Below are 19,137 nucleotides of genomic sequence, written 5' to 3'. Positions count from 1 at the left end.
GTATTTAACCTGCAAACATTCGCGCTATGAGTTCGAGCGTCGAGAATTAGTTCATTCTTACGCAGTCATTAGATCGAAGTATCATTCAGTAATCAGTAGCTTCATCTACTTACGTATCAAATCTTGATAAATATATAAAAGGAAAGAAAGAAATAAGAAGTATATACGGATATCTTGTTGCAAGAATTGCAATTACAGATAAAGTTGGCATCGACTATACGTACGTGTTCATGGTGTTTCCTCTTGATATAAACTATCTCCAGTTATTCAAGCGGTGTTGAAGTCTGATGCGATCGTAATGTCCGTCGCAATAATTTATATACATATATATATATATATATATATATATATATATATATACATATAATTGCTGGAGAAGGGGCGAATGCGAACACCTGACCGCCGTAACAGGCAGGCTTCAGAACGTTAAAGCGTAAACGGGCCGTACCTCGTGGAACGTAGCCTGGAAACGAGCCCGCTCCGCCTTTCGCATTCGCCGCGCGTACCGACAAAATTAACGATCCGCGATATGTACGTTACGAGAATTACGTATTTAAGGAATTACATTGTAATACGGATTTGCCTAAACACATCAGATCCTCCGGATCTTATCTCGAGCGGTTAACTCGGTCGCACTTCAGCTTTCGACGAGAAGCGTGATTTGTTATTCCGTCAACCCGTCGAAATTCGGAGCAACGAAACTTAAGCGTACCGACACGTATATCTTATCCCGTTGCCGCAGGTCGTTGCATCGTTGCGTCTCTCCGCACTCTGCCGCAGTTGCGAGCAATCACAGTTGTGCAATTTGCTATTAAGATTTCTATTAGGAACCGCGGCAGGAATTTATAATGCTCGCGAGGCGAAATTTCTACGTGCATTATCGTAGAAAGCGTCGCGTCAACCTGTTAAAAATAAAAAAAAAAAGAGAGAATCTCGTTGTGAAATATTCAATGCGCACTTTGCGGATGAGCGTTTACGCGAACGTAGAAATGTGCCTGTGGATGAAAATGTATTCGGACATCGCGCGAATTTATGGACCATTTTTGTCGTGCCATCGCGGGCTGCCGGGTGCTAAAAAGCATGAAAGCCACGGCCTATCGACTGGCCGCTACCCGACGATTCGTACAGCTTCATTGGTCATGTTCTCTTTTTTTTTCCACCGCGTCATCGCTTCACGCTCCGATTGGCCGGTACCCGATACTCCTGTGTCACGGTAAAATTAAACGTGCTTTTAGCGCAGCCTCGCATTTGGGGAATGCCTTCGACCATCGCTTCGTCGGCAATCGATCCCCGTCCAATAACAGGACCGAAGCGTTTCCCCGTGACAAAACAGCATGGCGCGCGGCGAGAAATACCTTCTCCCTCTCTCTTCTTTTCTGCAACATTATTCTAAACATGTAATTATATTTTTATTTATTACAAGATGGTCCTCTTTTTTAAATGCAACATGGAATTAGAATTATCTGCATAAGATCGAAGAGCGAAGTATTCAGATATCTTTTTTCCAAATTCCAAAGGTGTTGCAATTATTGTATGACAATTTGATGGAAAGAAGATATCTTCTTTCTTATCTATACATGTCATGTATAGATAAATCTGATTGTCATACAGTAATTATACCTTCAATGAAAGAAACAAAAAGACTGTTGGAAGAATTATAAATTAAATAATACAGGAAATTCCTTTGGACAATTTATTTTATGGAAATAAAAATAGGAGAAGCGTAACGTTAAAACCATGATGCAGAAAAGAGTGGGAAGGTGACAGTGACGCGTATACACAGCGATCGATAGAAGCGCATCAAGGAGAAGCGATAAATTCTGCCCGGCAACACGTAGACATTCATGGCTGATCAAGATGGCAGAACGAATTTAATGCCGACATGCCGGCCGTCTCCATCGAGAGACTGACTGCGTTTCGAAATAGTTTCGAGGACCTACCCTTCCGGACGACAGACGACGAACGTATCTACGGGCCACGGGGCATTGATGCGTACGAAAAAGCGCGCGCATGTCCGCCACGTCGTCGGCCCACCGGACCGGCATTAGGGAAATATTCAAATGGATCTGCGAGGCCTGCATTGTCATTCTACCGTGAAAACGGCTGGCGTTGTTACCTTTTATTAGCGTAATTTGTCCTATTAACCGTTTCCCAACCACCACCTTGTAACGGCTCTCCCCTCGTAACGAGCGGTCACATGCCGCGCCTGAAGGGCTCCGCGTGCGACGCGTCGCGACGCATACGCGTTCTATAATTGACCCTCTGATTAATTGGCCCCTGATTAATGAAAATTCTCAACGACGCACGCGAGTTTCTCCGAGCAGCCCTTAACCCTTTCATCGATCTGTCGCACGAGGTACTTATACACAGGATATAGAGTAAAGGAATTAAACAACAAAACATATGATTGCCTTTTTTTATTTTTTATTTCGCCTTTAATCCATTGATCAAGTAATGCCGATAATACTAGAAATTACGACCAGAAACACTCGCTGCGACGTTGCCATGTATGGCACGGATAATTTGCTGTTAGGTTTGCATGGCAAGCGCAAATATTGCATGCTGAAGAATAGATCACTTGGTAGATCCTCTTAGGTAGGCCCACGCCTCGATGAAAGTTCTCCTAGAGGCTGACTCACCGATCGAGATTAATGAGCGTGCCTTAAAGGCGCCGGGAAAACAACGTCGAGCTTCCTAAGGTCAGTGTGGCGCATTGTCTTGTGTGAAAATCGTGTCTTTACGAGCACATTTAATAAGCACCGGGATGTTCGCCGGGATGAGGTGATAATTAAAACGTACTCACGCGCCATGCGTGGCGCTTTAAACAGACCAATTTTCCGATTAAGCTTTAACTACACCGGCCTACTATCACCGCCGGTCTCCATGCGCCACGATCTCTATCTCTGTAAATGAAATAAACGGAGTTCGAGTTACGTGATTTTTAGAAGAATGTTAAATAATGTTATAATTATAAGTGTTCGATAAAAACATGCATTATAACTAACGATTGTATCTTCTTTTGTTACAGGTAATACAAACGTTCACGGTCTTAAGGAGCGCAAGCCGAAACTGTCAACTTTTTAGATAAGTAAACGCTTAAGAAAACGCTCGCTTCATTGTATTACTATTAACTCTTTCATTACTAAGAAGCTAATTTTTGTTTCTCTCTTTTATACAAGTAGATGCATTCTGTCTCTATTTTAGGTATGTAAACATGCTTATAGTCGCGACAAAAACCATTCTGACTGTGCAGATAAAAATGAAACAAATCGCATTGTTGAGCTATTGTAACTACTGCACTTAGTCGACGAGTGACTCAGTCACGAAAGGTTTATTAAATAAATCAAACGTTTCGCGTGTCAGCCGATCATCCCGGAACAATCGGACTTTTACAGGAGCGAAATGTCACTGCGACTGTAAATCGACTCTCGCCGGTCTCGCGCCGAAGACTCGCGATTCGCGTCCGCACGATACGTCCCACTTTTCCTCATGTCGCTCGCTCGCCGGTGATTTACGCGCTTATACACTTGTATAAGACGTCCATAAATCGAGTTCTCGCCGAAAAATGTGTTCGCGCCCTGTAGTCAACTACAGATGAACGGCGAGGCGAACTCTGCGTGAAATCTAAAAAACATCCTAATTAAACAGATCAGATTAGATTTTAAGAGCAAAACAAATAGGAGGATATAAAACGTTCTACTTGTAAAAGGAATATTAGATGACGAAAAAGCAGTCGAGAAGCGTTGCCACAATTGAGAAAGATATATCTCGCACAAAGAATCTGTTGCGACATTCAGTCGTAAGCCCGAATGCGAGCCGATCGTTAAATAAGCATTACGTTTTGGATATTAAGTGGGCGATGGGACACACTGTCTAAAGCAGGACGTGTAGTCGCTTAGTCATACTTAGCTCAGAATCGGGATGCGCTCACGATATCATCTCCGCGCGTCCCGCCCTGCGCGTTCTCCGTATGTTGCGCAATCATCTCACCTTGCCGCGAAAACGCGAGACAATAGTCTCAACTCTCATGTGAAACGCACGGCGCGCGAGATGCCGGAGATACGCGATCTCGATGGCGTGCTTTTAACTCCTGGAAATACCGCCGCGGCCGAATATGGACAGGACGTGGACGCGCGGCTTCTTTGATACGCTCGCTAATGATTCATTGGCGAGGGGGGCTAGAGAAGAACGTGATATAACGAACCGTGCGAAGATACTCGTGAAACGATGAAACGCACGACATCATCGCGATATCTAATCGCGGTCTTCGCGGAAAAACAATTTTCCAGGCCGGGATTCCCTCGTGCGAATTAATAACACGTGTATTATTAACTTGCTCGATACGCGGGACTAATAAAAGCGCGCGACTAATTAGTTTAGCATCTTGGATCGAGCACGATTAATGTTATCATTTGTATTCCGGAGGAGGAAGGATGAATGTGGAATTTATTGGACAATAACGCTCGTTTTTTTCTCTTTCTGTTTTCAAATTGCATCAGGTGGCATCGATCGTTGTTATATCGGGATGATTTATAACGAAGTTAATTTTATGCAATTTATGCTATAGATATGTTAGTTCTCTCTTTCCTGCAAAGCTTTGACATGTAACATTAAATTTCTCGATTTCCTACATTCGATTTACCAAGAAACCATTAATTTAAAATGAAGTGGAAAGTAATATCCTGTTAGCAGTTTATGTTATTGCAATTTTTATAGACTATAATGTTATGAGTTATAGTATGGAAAGCATTGGTCAAGGCTCAGGAAAAATATATTTGCTAAGGTAGAGTAAGAAGAATAAAAGACACCTGTTATCGTGATACACGTCTTTGAGACGTGCTCTCACATGTACCGACACGTACCGTCAAAGATCAACTGCAGAAGTAAGAAAAAGACAACACAAAAACTAAATCAAGGAAACAGACAACCGCCGCTCCATATAAAACGTAACTGACGTAGATGAAGTAAAAAGATTCGACATGTTGAAATCCCGAGCATATTCGCCGCGTACTGCCTATGTCTAGTATTAAAAAATCCGGTTTTTCTTTCACAATCTTTGCGATTGCGGCGGGTGCCGATGCAGCTGATTGCTGGAAATTAGTCACGGGATATGTAACCACCATTACGGCGCGTTATCGACGTATGGAACGGAGTAAAATTGAAATGTGCTGTGATCGGTGAAAGTACTTCAGGTTACCCAGTCATGCCGCAGGATAAATTAACCCTCCGGTATGTGTTGAACAATTTTGATTTGTACGCGCTTTGACGTAACATCTACCACGTATACATCTAACATTTATCTTCACGATCGCTTTAAAAATGTACTGGAATCACACGGAATCCGCCCATACCGATTTTAGATAGCACAATTTCGCTTACGAGGTACAATACATTTACAATGAGGTATAATACAATATGCTTTCAATTAGAAACGCTAGGATGGATAAGGTTTGAAAAAAAATTACGCTGCGCACAACGTGTAAAGATCTCGAGAATTCAAATTCGCTTCGTAAGTTAAAGAAGACAACGACAGCCCGTCCGGCGCTTTTCGAACGATTATTCATTCACTGATCCTTTCTCTCTCTCTTTCTCTTCCTCTCTCTCTCTCTCTCACACATACACTCTCTCTCACTTCTGCTATTGTTGCCGGTCGCGTAGGCTCAATAGAATCAGCAAACAATTTATTACGCCTACTCCTCAGGGCGCATCTATGCGCTTATCAACGATCGCTTGGTGCTCCTTGCGAACGATCGCTTCTTCAAGTCGGGCCTCTAAGGAGTGAACAGCTCGATACTAACTCTGGAGCCCTCCTCTCTCGCGTGAGCATATCCATCAGCGCTACCGTGTACGTGTTTGTACTAGAAATGCTGTATTTTAATGAGGTATTGATACCTTTATCCATGCAATATCGAACAGTGAAATAATATAGAAATGTGGATATATTTCTTACACTACAAGTATTTAATATTTTACAATATTATTATCGCTGATTGTACTTGAATGTATCTACAATAATTCAATATAAATCATTCAATATTACAAAAATTTGATAAATTTACAAAAAAATTATTCAGATATTTCTATTATCTTTCAATTATTTTTTTATCTCGAGTATTTGCTAATCAATATTTCTTTCAAGCATTAATACAATACTTAGGTAGTATCGCTCGACGAGACAGTATTAAGACCTTACTATATAATAGCAAATTCGAACGACACATTATCGTTCTCGTCAATGACCGTATGTGTCGCACGCGAATAAATAATACAAATCAGCTCTATGATTGGTACGATCTTGGTACGCTTCCTCTCTCGTGCAAGGCATGAAATTTATGTATGCATAAGTAATGAAACCAGTTTTAATCATCTTCGCAATGCTATTATATAGGGGGAATCCTTAACCGGGGAGAAAGGGCGGAATTTAGAATGAGGTGATTACAACTCTTGTATAATGATTTCGCGTAATAATTCGTGATGAGTATGCGGATTGTATTAGCAAGTGGGAGTATTTGAATGCGTTCCTTTCTCCAAATAACGCTCTAATCTTTAAGATGATGTATCAATTCTGACTGTCTTGACCGACCGTGTCTCATATAAGGATTTAGCCTCATATAACGGTCTTGTTTGTAATATGAACAAAAGAAAAGTGAAGACAACAAAAATTAACTGCCGCGAGAGTACGGCAGTTACTTTTATGAGATCGCAGATGTAATTACGACAGCTGCGATAACCTCCGTTTAACGTTCGCATCCCTCAGCGGCGTTAAGGATCGAATTACTTAATCCTCGCGAGAGCTCGTGTTCACGATAAATCACAAACGCGCGCTAATAAGTGAACAGTCGCGAATCTAGACCGACGCACGATAAGTTCGCCCGCCGCGCGCTCGTACGCACGCACGCACGCCCGTACGCATCCACGTACGGTACGCACGCACGCACGCACGCACGCGTGTGTAGATATACCGGAAGATTTCTGGGGCGATAAAATCCCGCGAGCAAAAGGAACTCATGTCCCGTAACTATCTGCCGGTACCGTCTGCGTTTTCGTGAGCTAGCAGGTCTTTAAAGCGAGGACACGGGCGCGAGAGGGGATGAAGAGGAGAACTCGCGAATGGGTACGACATTTTCCACGAGAACGAGCTGCGCCTTGCTAACCTGCCCGAGTAAAAGCGTGAAATTACCGGCAACCAGGGTAAAATTACGCTCCTCCCTCCCTGCCTCTCTGCTGCTTCTTCCTCGCGCATTTCCTATCCGCTCGTCGCCTCTTTCTTTCTCCAACATCCAGCTGGCAGAAACCCGCTCGAAAATTGCATGTGCCCGCTATGCGCCGAAGAGTACTTCGGATAATGCGGTTGCGGCTTACGGGTCCTGCTCCTCGCGGTTGTGTGCGTATGTGTGTACACGTGCATATGGATGCGCCTATAGTAATGGGAATTTGTGTGTGCTTAGCGGATAACGCTATGCGTTTTGTTTCAGAACGCTTGAGGAAATAGCGAATCATATATCGATATAAAAAAATTCGATAAGGATTTTTATTCGACCTAACTATCTTTATTAATTATAATTGTCACAATTATAATGATATGTCACAATTATAATTGTCACAATTATAATGACCAAAACCAATGGTCGAAACGTCGCGTCGTGACGATTATAATTAATAAAAGTAGCCAGTTAGGTCGGAATAAAAATCCTTATCGTTAATTATTTACTGGCGAAGTAAAAGTTTCTGGTTTGGCATAAAAAAATTCGATATGTTCCCTACGTTCCGCCTGAAATTGATAAGAATAAAAACTGTTGTGACAGTTCTCTCCGTTTCGTGTGTGCTTTAAATTTACAAAGAATCAATTACTCTCGCCTCGTATGAATGCGGAAGCACTCTTTTATGACTGCGATGCATCGTGACGCGTTTTTCTCTGCCCCGTCTATCTGGTTGCGCGCTGCCACGTCTGTCAAAGCGTTAAGACCAAAAACTCGGGACAAGCTTATAAGAAAGGACGCTGAAAGCTGTGTCGAACGCGAGCGTTTTCAGTGGTTATCGAGGATGTGCTTGGAAAGCGCATACGCGCGTTCAACACAATGTACCGTACCGTCATCTAACCGTAAGATCTTCCACGAAACCGCAACATGTTGAATACGAATTTTTGCCCCATCATCATTTATATCCCGCATACCGTCATGACATATCTCGCCGAACTTTAACTTAATTTCGCGCCTTAGCGAGATACGGTCTACCCTGTTCCGTGTATTCCGACATACTTTTATTTATGCTCGTTGTCCGGCTTAATTATTTCGAGCACAAAACGTGAAACACATCTAGATGCGCGTAACGTGTGTGTTCCGAGCAATTCCAAGAAACATAAATCCTTCCATAACGTTCTACCGACACTTTAAAATGTAAATCCCGAGCGAGCAACACGCAAACAGACTTCCGGCCCGACCGCCGTCGTCGATCGAGCGATTCGACCGCGCGCGCTCACACAAACTGGGTTACTATATCGCGATCTTCGCGATCGAATGGAAAATATATTCCTCGTCCACGTGGCGGCGTATATGTTAATGACCATCGGGGATTTCCCGCGCGGTTCGCGCGCGCGAGATCGCGAAATCCCACGCGAGCGCGATGCAGCGCGCCGACGAAGATAAGACTTTATCTCGCAAGTGCGTCACATTACTACTCGTGTCGCGCCGCACCGGTGCGCGTGCAAGGCGCATCGGTGCGCACATTGCAGCGGTGGCGGTCGTATAAGCGTGATATAATGCACATCCTCGCCAGGAGGGAATCTACTTCATCATCCTGCGCGGTAGCGCGATGTCACTCGCTCGCCGAGTTTCCGTCTGTTTTGTTGTTAACATGCGTCGGCTCGCTGTTGCTGCCGCTGCTACTGCTGTTGCCGCCATCGTTTTTTTTTTTTTCACGCGGGTGCATTTGCATACACGGCCGGGTGCGTCAGAAGCACCGAGCACTTCGACGCAAAGCGATTGCAGATAAATCTCCGCGGCCGATGGCGACTCGCTCTTCCGGCTTGCGAAACCCAGAAACTCCTTCGACGTCAACAAGGTTTTCTCTCTCTCTCTCTCTCTCTCTCTCTCTCTCTCTCTCTCTCTCTCTCTCTCTTTTCTCATTCGGGGCGTGATTTAGCGCGCTTTGAACGCGCCGCATCCGCATACGCGAGGATTGATTACCGCGGAATTTTTATTTGTGGCACACGTGGAATAAATCTCTTAATACGCGATTTTACATCACGCTTTGACCGACCCCCCGCGTCCGGTTGCGGTGGCATAATTTCACGCGGAATTTTCCCCGGATAGACAGACGCGTAAATCCGTTAATTCGAGAGTCTCGCTACCGTTTGCAGTTATTGTTCTCGATTCCTGTCGGATTTCCCATTGATCTTAATTACTGCGTTGCATAAAGATTAACCTGTTTCATTAATAGAATTATTGGAAGTGCTATTTCGAGATGTTGATCTTCCAAAGAATCGGAAAGCACATTGTTCGAAGTCTATCAGTACACGACGCGCGCAATGAATGGACACGAATATGCATGCACGCATTAAGCGTTTCGCGGTAACATTAGTTCCGCCATTTCCTCACGGGCGCATCTCACACCTGTTCGTTTGTCTAGGCCTCGCGGTAGGCCGCACTCCCATGGCTAACACACGCACGAATTAAGATGTAAGGGTCTCTCGCCTTAAGCGCAACCGTGCATCAAAGCCCGTGCATCGCGGGAATGCGTCTCTTTGCGTTCGCTTTCGTGGAAGCGCTAAGGTCCATTTAGGTAACCGGGAGGAGCCGGCTTCGCGCTCCGCCGGGCCGCGCGCGGAGAGCGTTTCTAGACTTTTATGGAAATCGGCAACTTGGCGGCACCATCGCGTGCGCCATGTACAGCGACGTGGTTTACACGCGGTAAACGACCCGGCCTAACCCGTAAAGTACGCGCGGCAAAGGACTGCTTCGCCGGCTGCTTCCGAGGCGGACGCAGGTATTCGCGAACACGTTTGAGCCTCGTACGAGAAAAAAAAACGAGACGAGATTGAGATATCGACCTGCACGGCGGAACGATTGCGTTTCCTCTTCTGCGGCGCGATCGCGATCGCGAAAATACGAGCCTGGTAAGCATTAGCGACACAAAGAGGTGGAAGTGGACGTACGTAAGGACCGTTACGGAGATCAGATTTGAAGTGGATAAGAACATGCATGCTGACGGTACAAGCGGTTGAGATTTAGGGCTTTTTTGTGATGGGACAAGACATATTAAGTTGCAGCGGAAAATTTGGAATTTGAATATTCCGGCTGATATTTCTTTAGAACCTAAAAATATGATGTCTCATCGATAACACGTTTTAATCCTTTTAAATTACAAGGCGCAATCTTCTCTATAGGATAAGAAGGGGCTATTTGAGTCAGTTAAATAAAAATTATTAGATAAAATTTTCAAGACAGGGAGGAGCTTTTCAAATTTTAAGGTAGGGAGGGGTTTTTTGGTTTTTTTGGCTTTTTGTCTTGAAAATGTTTTATCTTATTTTTTCTTTAACTGACTCAAATAGTCCCTCTTTACTCTATATCGATATTTTTTATTAAAATCTAATTCGAGGCTTTTGTATATCGTCCGTTATTTCTCATTCTATTACTACATTCTCGATTCGTGTAGCAGAATATATTAATTCTTTCGCAATGTTTTGCGGTACCGATCGTCTCCTGCAACCGCTCGGCAACCTGCTACCTCGCGCCAGGTGCGATTCGAAGCGCGAGACGCTCGCCGAAGCGAAACTCTTGGCGCGGCGTAAACGATTTTATCGCGACGACGAGGACTACGTGTTCAGGGATACCGTAGGTATTTCGCGCAAGGGGCCACTCTAGTTGTTGCGTTCTGAGAGATAGATCAAGATATCGTGTCTCGTATTGTCTCACCTCACCTCGAAAATCACCTCATTGTCGCTCTAATGGAAGGTACGAGCCGAGTGCTAAGTTTCCCTGAGACGCGAGCGTGAAAGGGATGGAACTTTCGGCATAATAGCATAGTTGTCATGCAAATATGAAAGAGAGAAAAGTCACGGAATTCGTAGCATCGTTGAACGAATAAGTTCCATACGAGAAAGATATTAATATCGATACCTTTACCATTCGTGATGCGGATACATTTTTTTTTATCGCGACCAATATATATTTGCTTTTATGAAAGCTATAACTATCTTATGTTTATGTATCTACGCATACGCGTAGATATTTGCTTGTATATCATGAGCAGGATCTTGTATATATTCGACGGTACCTTGCTAATATTCTACCGACGCAATTTGTCATATAACGGCGGTCGCTCACCGGAAAGACGGCACAAATTCTGATGATCGCGTAAGATCGAGTAAGATTAACGTTGCCACATACGACAACGGTTTAGACGCGGTTGAAGCGACAACGTAAACGTGACCGTGGCTTAGTGGGACGCTGACCACGGCGTAGGAACGACCCAGGGGACGAGGATCTACACCTCGATGAGCACAGCACGACATTCTCCTCGCTTCCCTCGCGTCTCTGTGTACATGGTGGTCCCTCGCTCTCTTCCTCCGTGGCCGCTACCAAGAAGAAGGTCCCTTCTCTCTTTTCTCTCTCTCTCTCTTTCTTTCTTTCCCTTTCTCTCCTCTGATTGTCTCTCTTCTCTGTTTTCCCCGGCCTCTCTCCTTCTATTTTTCTCCCTCCTTTCGATTTATTCTTTCTCTGTCTTTCTCTCTTCTGTCCTGTCTCCGCTCATCGTCCTCGAGCGCATCCACCACGATTGTCCGGTAAACCATGCTGCGAACCGCTCACCGTGACGAAGGTACCCACCTACAAACGAGGACTTATTCCGGCTCGTGGAAACTCGCGAGAACACGGACATGGGAATGTCCGTCAGGTCCCGCGTCATGTCCATCGTGAAAATTGCGAAGTGGAGCCGCATCCGAGGTTTCAACCAGCGCTTCTCCCCAAATGTGCCAGTACGATGAGAAAGATACGCCCGACTTAATCTTATACGGTTTTTCCTGCATTGGCTCGCCCGCAGAAAGTCACTGTACATAAATTTTGATACTGATAATAGGCTTGTTCGCGTTGCTTGAAATCCCCAAACATTTTTGCACTTGAAATGAGATAAATATATATTCGGCCGTTGGAGAGAAAGAGAAAGCGAAGATGCTGAGTGCAAAAAGTGCAAGCAACGCGAACAGACCCAATGTGTCAATTTTTTTCGATTATCTTCGTTATTTATCCGATTGCAATTGAGGGAGAAAAGAAACAGAAAGTTTTTTCTAATATATATAATATACTTTTTTATAGGTAACATGTCATAATTTACATATTAATAATTATATGCATAGTAATTGATACATTTTTTACCCAGTTTTTAATTACATTAAATGTATACTTTTCATAAATTAAGACCTAAAATTTTCCTCAGTCTTGACCAGCGAGCGTAATTTCATCCTCAGTTGAGAAACCGTCTGTAAATCACTGCGTCTCAATTAGCGTAAGGAATAAACGGGCGCTAATTAATATTAATAACCCCATAAAGCTAATAACTCGTGTCGTAAAAATACTATCGCCCTATTAATCTCGTAATAGAAAGATTGGTAATTGCTATCAACGTAACCACCGTTGAATGAATAATAATTGCATTCAAAATAAATCGCGATTGTACAATCGGCCAAACAGTTACACGACGCGGCGGGCGGATACTAACCCCGTATGCGTTTTCGCGCCGTTAATGCCCATTCGCGGCGTTTGATCGGAGGATTCTGCGATTTTACAGAGAGACGCGTATATATTGCTTTTGGCTTACTGCGGATTCTTTTCCGCCGCGATGTAACACGGTAACGAGGTTGAGCGACCGTAGGGGAGGGAAGGGTATTCCTCGTCGATGGAGAGGATATAGCGACGCGAAGCGATGCGCAGCATGGTGGAAGTCAGGATTGGTTCCTACACATGCAATTGCACGCGGATGAATAGGGTCTTTGTGTCTTGCGAACGACAGCCGGCGCGATATACAATAACGGTACCCGAAGATTTCTCACGTAACGCAGGACCACAGGTTGCTGCGGCTGATCCTGCGTAAATGCCGCGCGCGAACTTACGCTGAAATCTAAGGAGATAAGTGAGACTTTATCGGGATTTATATTATTCAGCGCGCGATATAAAAGAGCTTTTGTTTGGTTAAAGGAAATACGGTTTGATTAAGAATGCGACTAATAATGAAAATTTATTGGGGCTTCACACAGGATGTTAGGAAAATCAGGCTTCTCCTGAAAGAATGTTAATAAGTATGGGAAATTAATTGGATTGCTTACGCTTTCGCGTAATACAGGCTTTCAGAAATAAAATTAACTGCCTTTGAAAAATAATGATATCTCCCGCATATCTGATGGAGTAATGTTTCTGGATAAGAGGAAAATTATAAAGTACAGTAATTGGACTTGTGTTTGAGCGCAGTCTGAGGGAGAATTGAGATTCAATCAGGTTTTATTTTTTTCAGTGAATGCAGTTAGGTACTTGTAACGACATGTTTTTCTACACAAGAACTGAACAATTAGTAATGAACCTTTTTAAAAACATTTACCACGGCAAAAATCAAGTGACTCGATACGCTCACGACGCATTAATCGTATTTTAATTGTGACGTGACCAAGACTGTTTCTGCGTGGTCATTCCTTAAGACCCAATAAATCTGCGCGAAACGCATCAACGGCGGACGTTGATGGATGACAACCACTGATTGGTATCCGTGGGCATGGAAACGGAAAGCGGAGAAAAATACCGGGCAGAAGAGAAAAAAAGGCAACGGGAGCGAGAGAATGCATCGGTACGCGCCGGTGCGGTGTGATGTAACGCCGTTATGAATATGTACAAAATAACAAATGGCGACGGTACAAAAGGAACGGTGACGGTGTTGTACCGCTCCGCGCGACGCGGTATTCCGCTCGTCACGGTGTCACCGTTGTTCGCGGCACGTGAGCCCACTACGGAATTGCGTTTGATTTCAACCACTTTTCGTCTCTTCTCGCGCGGCGACCTCGTGCCGACGCGGCGCTGCGCGAACCGCGCGAATGCGCGGAGCGGACGCGGAGCGCGCGAAGCGTATAATAACGATATCGCGATAATCGCGCTTCCGATTAAGATTTCACCGGACAAAGCTAGCACGCGCGGCTTTGTGTTGTCGCGAACGGCCGACAAAATGACGACGAGAGGCGATTGCGCGCAACATTGTATACCTACGCGACCCATCGCGCCGGCCGTCGTCCGAGGTCCCATTATCACGCTAGAAAAATAGCAAGACTTCTCGCGTGTTGGCGCGATAAGTAAACCGGTAGAGACAAGTCCAGGTAGGAACGAGCTCGCTTGGTTCGCCTTTTTTCATTATGTTTCGTTGAAAGATATTAACTAGTAACTTGCTACTTAATTAATGTGCCTTTGAGCACATCGCGCGCGAGCGTGGCATGAGGGATGATAGGAGATCAAGATCGTCCTTCGGATTATGAGGATGTAATCCGGCCATGCAAGAAGTTGGAAGAGCTTAGCTGAAATCTGAACGCGGGACTCCATGAAACACGCGAATCACGCCGCTTGATAACATCTATAATTCCTTTTATATCATCGTCGGGATTCCGACGCGAACTTTCCCGCTACGTTCGCGGTCATACATAGAAAAGAAACAACCGTGAACGAAACAAAAGCGAGGAGGACCGCTGCGCCGCACCGTTCGTTGGGGAATTTCGTTGTTAAGGTGGCACTGCGCATCACCGATGCCAGGCAGGAAGTGGGAACCGCCGAAGCAGCGAGGGGCCCCGGCGGCGCGTGGACGAGAGGAGCGCGAGGGCGGAGGGGGCCGACGTTGCATTGTAGGAGTGAGCGGGCGAGCGAAATGAAAAAAAAAAGGCATTATAGCATTATGCGAACGAACGGAGCCCTAGTGACGCATTTACACGGCTGTTATTATTCTCCCTGACCTCCTACTCCCCTGTATCCTCCTCGCCCAGCCGATAGCTGGAAATGTAAACGCTTATGATATCCGCCGTGTGCCCGACTGGGCGACCGACCGTCCTCCTCCTCGAAATATACGCGACATATGTTATCCAGCTGCGTTCAAGTGTGATTTCGGACATATTAGAGAGACGTGACGGAACGCGTTTAACAATTAGGAGAAGTTACATACATATTTTACAAATATAAAAAATAAAAAAGTAATTACTCTACTTTCTCTATTTCATATCTTTCAGTATTAATTTTTACTATTTTTAGCCGGGCCAAACAGACACGTGGGACCAAAGTTGGATCGCAATTTTCTCTCTTGATATGATACACGTGAGAGTTATCTCTTTCTCATTTTGCTCCATCTTTTCCGAGCAAACAAGTGCGCTGCTAATTTGGCGCTATCAGATGTACGCTCGTTGATCTACTTAGTTAGATCGCATAAAGGGCATGAACGAGGGTGACCTCACCGTGCACTCTTCACCGTGCCCCCGCGTGATTGCCGCTCGCTGAAAATCCTCAGGCGAAGTGCACCGGCGCGGCGGTCGAGCACCGATGACGGATTAGTTTGTTACGGCTTTCGGCCGCAGGTAGGCCGTACCGATACGCGTGATTATTTATTGTGCGGACAGATTGGATCATTCAGAACGTGCCGACGGGGGTCCCACTGTATCAAGGGGGATCGACCCGCCGCCAGGAATAACTCGAACCAACGTGTGCGACACAACGCTGCAATATAACTTTCAATTTCGCGTGGATCCCAACGTGAGAGCGCGCGATCTAATTTATATTCCATAATTCACAATTCGATTGCTTTTCATGCTAATTTAATCGGTTTCCAGTGCGACAAAAATTTCTAGGATAGTGCCGCTAACAAAGATGTTATCTATCCACATAACAAATTGAACGTTACAGTTATCGGAGTATTTATAAAAAGTGTTTACAGTTGATAATTATTATTGTATCTAGCAAATTACGAGGGTTACATTCCAAATGTTGATTGTGAACTATTTACTGAGTTCATATTGTATCATTAGTCGTTCCGTCATCACCATCGCTGTAATTGCATTTAATTGTCCAGTCTCCGTTTCGATCAGATGAAGAATGAGTTACGATGAGGTCAGCAATGGAGAACATATATCACGCACAATATAATTGCCCGTTGGGTGGTATATGTTGACACAATTTGCCAAATTACATTTTAACGTGTTATAATAGAATTAGCAAAACGTTTGCAGATTGATCTATTCGATTTTATTAGGAGTAAAAATACTGTGCATACATGTGTCACGGCATTTCTGCAAAATGTATTGATGTACGGTGACACGGCAGACGCACGATTCCTCAAATTTATCGCTATCGATGCGCATTACCGAGTCCAGAACGACCAGAACTATATTTCACGTAAATGCTAATCGCACTACACATATGACGAGTAATTTAATATGTAGCACTTGCCGCCACGTGTCATCTAAATCAATATTGACAGAGCAAACTCTATATCGATTCGAAACACCGAACGATCGCCAATACTATGCAAGAAACAATAAAAAGACAGATATACAACTAAAACATTATTTTGGATAAAATTTTATTTGCTTCATGTATTTTTCGAATACGTTATTGTTAGCTTTATTGACGAATGTCCGAAACATTTATTAGCTACGATCTGAAACCTGACATCACATCCGCAGTATTTCCATCAGCCTTCCAAAAAGAAAGGAGCTCAACTTCTAACGACTCATCCTTCCGCAGTCCCCCCCCTCGTATTAGGCGTAGGGACTTGAAATCATCGAGCTGCATCGCGATCTAAGGATGCAGCCCCGACGCGGATCGAATCGCGGTGGGAGCGTTTCCATTTATACAGAGATAATATTACTCCTAGATGCTACTCATACATATTAAACAGCATCGCCTTCGATTCGCGCTGCACTTTTTCGTCTAAAATCTTACCTGTCCCCTCGATCGCAGAGCCCAGTCCCCCCCCCTTCGTTCCCTGCCCGCTGGCATCCTCTTCCGTCCTCCCGGCGACGATCCGTCGCTCATTGAGTATGCATCAGCGATATCGACAGCGTCGGACTGTTACCGAGTTCCTCGCCCGCGGCGACGTCGGAAGCCCGTCGCTGGCCTGGCCGCGGCAACATCATCGGTCCGGCAGCAACGGCGTCCTCGCTTCCTCTTTTTGCCCTCACGAAGGCGAGACGAGACGAGACGAGGCGAGGCGAGGCGACCACCGGCTGCTCCGGCGCAATTTTTGCTCGCTCGCTCGCTCGCTCGCTCGCGCGCGGCCGCCCGACGGCCATTCGACGCGCAGAGAAACCACGTAACACGCGCGTCTAAGTCCAACCGAGAGATAACGACAGCTTGCCACCGTGCCTGCCGGTGCCCGTCGGCATCAGGGTTGCATTTGTATCCCTCGGCTCGCTCGTTCGGTATTCTTCCTTTAACTCTCGCGCGACGCGAAGCCCGCGCGAAGATTCCGCTCGACGCCTCATACCTGCGTCGCTTATTGTAACGCTGCTGGAGTATAAAACGATTTTGATTGCTAGCCTCGCGGCCAGTCGACGCGGCTCTATGATTCACTCGTGGAGTGTAATTTGATTTATTTCTCCAGTTACTCTTAACACCCGGTGTGGTTTCTTCATATGTGGCCTGCATGGAATTTCGAAATTTTTCATGAAACAAAGTTTATAAATTAAGTAAAAATTAATTTATAATTCTTTAATAAATTATTGATGAGAATGTTTAAAATAACATATTAATATATATGTTAACACACCAAAATATTTTAAACATGTGTGACGAAGAAATCTTTAATATTAATTAATTAATACTAAAAATTTAGTTTCTCTAGAAATGTATTTAGAATAAAATCTTGTCAATATACATATATGATCTTAGGTTTCTCATAGAGAACATTTTTCTCTTTCAAGCGGTACGCAAATTGTGGGAAAGGTTTAATGGAAAGAATGTTAGTAACGGAGTAATGAGTAGTACAGGGAGTAATAAATCACTGACGACCGAGCTTGTCGTCGTATCCACCGCAAGGGAACAATCATTATTATCTCGAACCACATTTCGCACCATAAAACTTAACATTTTCACACGCGTTTCAAAACTTTCTCTATCAACTGAATTGGAATAATCGTGTAAGACAGCTATGAATCATATATTGATATATAGCAGCAAATACATATTATATAAAAATTAAATATCTGTTTGAAAAAAAGATTAAAATATAGAGATTTTTTACAATATTCTCGAAATACATTTATCGAATAATTAATGAAAGAAACGAATACATATATCCTATCTTTATCGCAAATAAAATATCGTTATCCACGGTCTCCAAATAAGGAGCCAGGCAAGAACCATTCGTACGAGTGTCTAACGTGCCCTGACGACACCTGGAAAAAAGATATTAATTAAAGCTTTGCGCCGAGCGCGCCGACACGCGTAAATATATCTCGCATGCCGTTCCCGCGAGAGAGAAGCCGCTGACGGCTCGAAAAAACGCAAACCCAGCTAACATTATCCTCGCGAACGAAGGCACATCCCTTACCGTCGATGCGCGTCGTACCCTGTCAACGTCGGCTGTAAATATCAATAAACAAACCGCCGCGCCGCGCCCGGCGAGCGCGATCCGCTCTTTCCGGCTGGCCAGGCCGACCGGCCAGTTGAGCGAAATAAAGCACGTCGGAACCGGGTTTTAGCGCTGCTGGCCTTTGTCGGGCGCCATCTCTACTCGGCGCAACCGGGTTTTTCAGCGAGCAATTAGAAAGAGATTTATTTGCGCCGGCACGCTGAGCGCACGCTTGCCGACCAGGGGCTGCTGACGTTGGCCGCATATTTTTCGCGATAAATAACGCGTATGCGTAGGGTGTTTCGGGATGTCTTCCGATAACAGGTGCTTGGAAGAATCTGAAACCGATTTTTCTTTAAATATTGACAAATATCAGACGCAATATGGTCCGCATTAATCATCTTCAGGTAGTTCTTTTATTATCAAGATATGCTTGAGTATTTTATTCGAGAGAATATTAGTACCCCAAATTAATCAAAGAATCTGTCATTGAAATTAAGTAGAAAAGGATTATGAGACACTCTGTATATCCTGTTAGGTAGTATATACATGCATGCG

At 44.5% G+C, this 19,137-nt stretch overlaps 1 protein-coding gene and 1 long non-coding RNA gene across 7 annotated transcripts in view; one reads left to right on the top strand and one right to left on the bottom strand.

Annotated features, from left to right (window-relative positions):
* The window catches only part of Dll (homeotic protein distal-less), an 83,171-nt gene that overhangs the window by 52,654 nt on the left and 11,380 nt on the right, over nucleotides 1-19,137 (top strand). The gene's annotated exons all lie outside the window — the stretch shown is intronic.
* Nucleotides 2,492-16,941, bottom strand: LOC139812684 (uncharacterized). Of its 3 annotated transcripts, XR_011731914.1 has the most exons (3): nucleotides 8,090-16,941; nucleotides 7,181-7,418; nucleotides 2,492-2,903 (listed from the first exon to the last, which is right to left on the bottom strand). It is a non-coding gene; the product is annotated as an uncharacterized lncRNA (long non-coding RNA). The 3 variants fall into 3 exon arrangements; XR_011731912.1 differs by having other exon boundaries at nucleotides 2,492-7,418; XR_011731913.1 differs by lacking the exon at nucleotides 7,181-7,418.

The sequence above is a fragment of the Temnothorax longispinosus genome, chromosome 5 (genome assembly GCF_030848805.1).
Source record: "Temnothorax longispinosus isolate EJ_2023e chromosome 5, Tlon_JGU_v1, whole genome shotgun sequence".
In the NCBI taxonomy this organism is placed as follows: domain Eukaryota; kingdom Metazoa; phylum Arthropoda; class Insecta; order Hymenoptera; family Formicidae; genus Temnothorax; species Temnothorax longispinosus.
Note: the sequence above shows the minus strand (reverse complement) of the source record. Positions and strands in the feature narration are given on the sequence as shown.